Consider the following 5994-nt stretch of genomic DNA (forward strand, 5'->3'; position numbering starts at 1 on the left):
AAATGTTCAAAAAACACAAATTCTAACTTTTAATTACAACCCTCCTGATTTATTAAAAGGCAAATACCACCTTAAGTGGGACCCAAAGTTCAATGAGATATTTAGGAGTCTATTTACCAAAAGATATTTCGGTATTATAGTTGAATCTGTAAAAATGAGTCTACTGCCTCGGTTACTCTTTCTATTTCAAGCTCTCCCTGTAAAACTCTCTACAAAACAATTTTCAGAATGGGATAAGATGATTTCTAGGTTTATTTGGGAGGGGAGAAAATCTAGAATTAGTTTCAAAACATTGCAACTTTCAAAAGATAAAGGGAGTATGGCTTTACCATATTTAAAAGATTATTATTATGCATCTCAGGTTAAACCTCTCATTAATTCCTGTAATCCAGAATATCAAGCCAAATGGAAAGATATTGAATTGTCCCTTGTAAATAGCCCCCCAATTCAGGCACTATTAGGTAATAGAAATTTAGACAAAATTACTGAAAAAATATTCAATCCATGGATAAAGTTTCAATTAAGGACATGGAATATGATCACAAAAGAGTATAATTTAGGTGAGGCAATAAAGATACTCAGATGGTGCACCTATGATACGGAGTTTAAACAAAATAAATTGGATAATAGATTTAAATTTTGGATTACAAAAGGAATAACTGCATTTTGTAATATAATGGATAAGAATCAGCTACAAAGTTTTCAGTTTATAGCCATTATTTTTATAAGGAGATTATAAGGGGTGATTTAGATATTGTTAATGATGGAGTAGTGAAAATAGTTATAGAAGCCTACAAATCAGAATTAGGCAAAGGTATTAAATCTGGATTATATAAAAGTTTTATGGAAAAGAAATCATATTCTACAGAGAATATAAAAGATAAATGGGTGAAAGAAAGTGAAGTTAGAATGTCGAATGAAGAGTGGCTTAAAATTTGTGATGTACTAACTCGCATTTATGGAGAGAGTTTTGCTGGAAAAACATTGTTCGATTTTTCATTACTCCAGGTCAGAAGGCGCACCATACTGAGGAAAACGCTAAGTGTTGGAGACAGTGCGGAAACCAAGGTAATCATTGGCATATATTCTGGAACTGCCCTAAAATAAGACTTTTCTGGAATTAATTACATGAGGCCCTGGAAACTATATTTGAAAGGAATGTACCCTTTACATTTGAGGCTTTATATTTTGGTAAACTGGATTTTGATTGGAGGGGAACGGATGAATATTTGTTTGGAGTCCTTATATCAGCAGGGAAGAAAGCTATAACAAGAAAGTGGCTTCTCACAGATCTACCAATGAATGATTGGATTGAATTAATAAAAGAAATATATCTAATGGAAAAAATAACATTTTCTCTAAAATTACAAATGAAAAAAATGGTCAAATATTGGTTTAGATGGGTTCAGTACATTAAACCTTTAAGGTCAGATTTTGTTGAGATAAAGAATAACTGAAATGTAATAAGATACATTTATATAGTCTACTTCCTTTTCATATTCATAAATGTATACATCTTCCTTCTTTTGAATGTATATAGTTTTGTTAAAAAGTTATGTAACTGTAAAAATTAGGGGAACAAACAGGAATTTGTGCCTGCAATGTAAGGCTGAATAATGGACTTTCATATATAAAATGGTTTGGTTTTGTTCTCTAAAAATAAAAAAAATTAAAAAAAATGTTGCTGCTGCTCCTCAAACTTCTAGAGGCAGCACAGAAACAGGATCCATTGATCATACCTTTGACTTTAGTTCAGTTGCAAAAGGCATTGGAAGGACTATATTTTGAAAGCTCAAATCTTTACTCACCCAGACTAAAGAAGATGTATCTAGTTCCAGTTCTCCTGCTCAAAGCAATGCAAAGAGCTCAAGTGTCAGCTCTTCACCAACAAATTCAGTGTTTTCTGATTCTGTGTCAGATATTTCAGATTTGTGCACCTATACAGTAGAAACTGCTGGGGCCATTTGTGAAGCAATGAAAAAAAGAGTTAGACCAGGAGATTTATTGCACAACAGTGGCAAAGAAGGCTTCAGATGAAAGCCTTCTGGCTAGAGAGGTTGTTACTTCAGTTTTGGAGTACCTTGAAGAGCAATATATTTTAGACACCATTAAAAGCCCTTCACCATATCCTAAAGACTGGGAGAGAGATGCTTCTACATTTATAAGAGAGGAGAATATTCCAGATCAATCAAAATCCCAGATATCTCCTGTTGAAGAAATCATATTATCTGATATTGATAAGGCAACAGGACAAGTCCCTAATCAAATTACAATGGAGATTTGTAGATATCCTCCAAAGGTGGTATTATCTGAAAACATTTCTTCAAAACAGCAAATTGGGCAAATGGACATGAACTTGGTTGAGGACAATTTATGTGTTTCCTCTTCTGGACAGAGCATCATATCAGATGCAGAAAGTGAAGGGTCAGAGAAGATGCTGAGGACCTCCAGCTCTGTATTCCATAGTACAGCAACAAGGATAATAAGTGAAATGATTGAAAAAGCAGCTGCAAAATGTATATCTTCTGGACTTTCCCATCTCCCAGATCAACCAAACAGTACAGCTGATGATGTATGTAAAACACCGGATGCAACAAAACATGATCAAGAAGCAATGTCCTCAGACTCTTCTTCTCATGTGCAAACCACTGAACTGGCTTCAGATATTGTTGTTGATGTTTAAGAAAGACTACATTACGCTACATGCATTTTGAAGATATCTTTCTCAACAGACTACAAAGTTAAATGAGAAAGTTGTGATACAGCCCTGTTACCAGGAACATCAGAAATTAAAACTGATACTAGAACAGCTGAGCACCTTAGGACAATGACTGAGGAACTCTTCAAAACTGTGAAGAACAAACTGAAACACTTTTGGAATCAGAAGAGCCTGTCTTTGTTCAAAGCAAGGAAAGTTTTATCTGCTAAAGAGCAGAGATCAGCAGATTCACTTGAGATGGTTCCTCCTTCAGTCCAGGTTTCACACCTGAGCTTTAGTGAACCACACTTTTACTAAGAAAAGCATGTCAGTACCAAACTCGGCACCCCGTAAGCATCTTAGTGAAGATTCAGAACCTTTAGGTGTGTTAATGAACGTTGATTTCTCAAGGCAAAGCAGGACTACTCAGGAAAATCAGGCAAATTTAATCATCTGTGCCAAGGATGTTGTCAGTCAGATATTGCAAACAATCAGGAGTGAAATAAATCGGGGTGATGACAAAGGATGTTGCTCAGGAGCAAGAGCAAAACCCTCAGAAGAAACCCTTCAAGCAAGTGAACTGGTGGATTCTGTTTTATCTACATTTGAAAATCTTAAAGTTTCAGATGTGGTCTTAAAGCCAGATTATGAAACAATGCACCTCTCTGGTGAACAATATGGGAAAGACAGGATGTCTAGTGGAGAAGACACTGTCCATAAAGAGTACACTAAAAGTAACCGTAAAGAATATTCTGTTCAAATGTGCCTGGGATGGTGATTGATTCTTATACAGATGACACAGAAGTCATGAGTCGGGACGCTCCCTATAGAGTCCTGACTGATGCTTCATCAAAGCTTCAGGATCAACCTACACTACAGCAGAACAAGAAAATCAATTGACATGTAAAAGCAATTAAGTTCCCCGGTCCCATGTTTGGTGTGCTGCTGGTCTCGTCAATGAGAATATAGCATTTCAAACCCATTCCAATAATCTTAACTTGAACATTGAAAAGCTTTCAGCTGAAGAGGCGCCCTGTGCATCTCAAGTACAAGGAGCCACAGCAAAGCATAATCTCTCCCCACTGCAGACAAGGGTTTCAGAAGAGCCTAAGGACCAAGTCATGACCTCCACAGAAAGTTCTACAATGAGTCCTATTGAAAGGAAAGTGGAACAACTTGTCTCGCGTGGATCTCTGCGTGTATTTTCAGAAGAACTTGTCAAAAATGTTTTCCATTTAATTTTGAAATCAGGAATTGCAGTACAATTGGGCACAGCTCACAAATCTAATTCAGATCCAACTTTAAAGAGCTGTCTAGTAGTTCAGGATTTATCCCATCCAAAGTCCTCAGAGCTTTCTATGCAGTTGTTGTATTCATTTACTGAGAAATCAGTGAAAAGGCTGTTGAAGCAGTGCCTCAGTTTTCCTGATTTTCCAATGTTTGACACAAATGAGAAGGATGTTTCACTTTTTCAAGACTGTGATACAAATACGGAACTGAAGTCTCCCAAAAGATTTCAGAGAAAATGTCTCTGACTGCCAAGGATCACAGACCACAGAAAAGTACTGAACCATCAGTGCCCAGTTCACAGATGTACCATGATGCAATTAATCAGCTTTCCAGCTTGCTTGTAAAGTCTGTCATGGATGTTTTGTCTGCTGCGTGTGATTTATCAACGAAGCCTGAAGACAGTGAAAATCAAGTTATGTAAGAAATCAAATCAAATCATTTAATAGTCTATAAACATTTTAGTTGCTATGAAGTACAAGTTAAAAAATGTAGTGACTGTATATAAATATACAGTACCTTGATTTTCTATCTGTTGTATCTTTAAAAAGTTTTTGATGTATGTAGACCAAGATAGTGTAGGCCATGACTATGAATGAGAGAATGAGTGAATAAAGCCATATATTCAGTAGCCATACAGATGCAGCCATTCAAAGTGCGCGGCACAGACACGTACCGGAGGTAATTGGCTACGGCGTCGCGCATCGATGACGCAAAAAAACATCATCGGTACTTGAATGGTTGACCGAAAGGGGCACTCGTGGTCCGTTGGTCGGTCGTAGAAAGATTTACAGTAAATGTCTTTACTGTGCCCGTTTTAGCATCCGTGTCACACCTGAAGAAGGCTCCACGGCCGAAACGTTGTGTTCTCTTTCTTCTTTTTTTCAGCATGGAATAAACCTATTACTTGTTCCTTTGCAGATACAATTCTATTGTTTGTTGTGTTGTCTATGATGTTTTTTTCCCCCCCATTTTCTGTGTCCTTCTGTCTTGTACATTATAAAATGTTACTTACCTTTGCTGTGTCCAAAAGATGAAGGAGCAGGTTTAAATGACTTTGGAGGTTGATCGTTGTATAGAAGATACCCAATGTCCACAGTCTTTTAGGAAGGAATATAAAAAATCCCAAAACAAAGTTTGTATTTGTATTGCACAAAAGGCTTTTGAATTATAAGAGAAACCTGTGAAAATAAACAAATCGAAAAGACAATGTATATCCTGACCTCACTTTCTGGGAGATGACACAAATAATAAATAAAGGTTTCTTACCTTTTAATGAATGTAGGACAAAAAAGGCTGCAAAGTCTGCCCCACTGCACTCTTGGAGTCATTCACCAATTTCTTCCCATATACCCAGCCATTGGTATGGTCATCCATGGTATGGTCAGGTATCGCAGACCTCTTCCTTCATCGTGGTCTGGCAGCTTATACAGAATAAACCTGTATGATAAAAACAGAGCCACACCGGTATTATATGTGTATAGAACTGTTTAGTTCACAAAAAAAAGAGAAAATTGTCATGTTGTGGAAGTTTGTGTGTTTTCTTTTATTTGTATGAGAGAGAGGTTAAAGAGAAAAAAGTTTTGGTTTACACCAAAAACACATAAAAGAGTATTACATCCTGTATACTGCTCTAGAACTGTGACACTGTACAATGTGTCCTGGGTGTTGGACAGTGTTAACTGTTGAGATCACTAGAAAATAAAAAGGGCACTTAAACAATACTAGTGTCTGTTGCCAGTCTGTGGGTGCACTGGTGCTTCTGGGAGATGAACAGAACCTGTGGCAAGAGAAGAAGGGTCAAGCAGCCTTGATCATTTCTAGGTGATGTAGTGGCCTACAAAGCAAAAATAGCTCTTGTTTTTAGGGGTCGTCCATGTTTGACATGAGCATTGTGGCACAACTGGAATAATCTTATGCGATTAGAGCTCATTTTCTGCATTTTAAACCAGCAGAGCTCTGTAGAACTGAACTGCAGCAGTTGACAAAGAGTCAACAGTTGACTAAAA

The 5994-nt window shown here is 36.9% G+C and overlaps 1 long non-coding RNA gene across 1 annotated transcript; it reads right to left on the bottom strand.

Moving 5' to 3' along the window:
* Positions 1 to 4218: 4218 nt before the first annotated feature.
* On the bottom strand, positions 4219 to 5354 carry LOC148652247 (uncharacterized). The gene is made up of 3 exons (XR_015925046.1): positions 5255 to 5354; positions 5001 to 5166; positions 4219 to 4380 (listed from the first exon to the last, which is right to left on the bottom strand). It is a non-coding gene; the product is annotated as an uncharacterized LOC148652247 (long non-coding RNA).
* Positions 5355 to 5994: the final 640 nt, after the last annotated feature.

The sequence above is a fragment of the Lepisosteus platostomus genome, chromosome 11 (genome assembly GCF_059453375.1).
Source record: "Lepisosteus platostomus isolate fLepPlt1 chromosome 11, fLepPlt1.hap1, whole genome shotgun sequence".
NCBI lineage: Eukaryota > Metazoa > Chordata > Actinopteri > Semionotiformes > Lepisosteidae > Lepisosteus > Lepisosteus platostomus.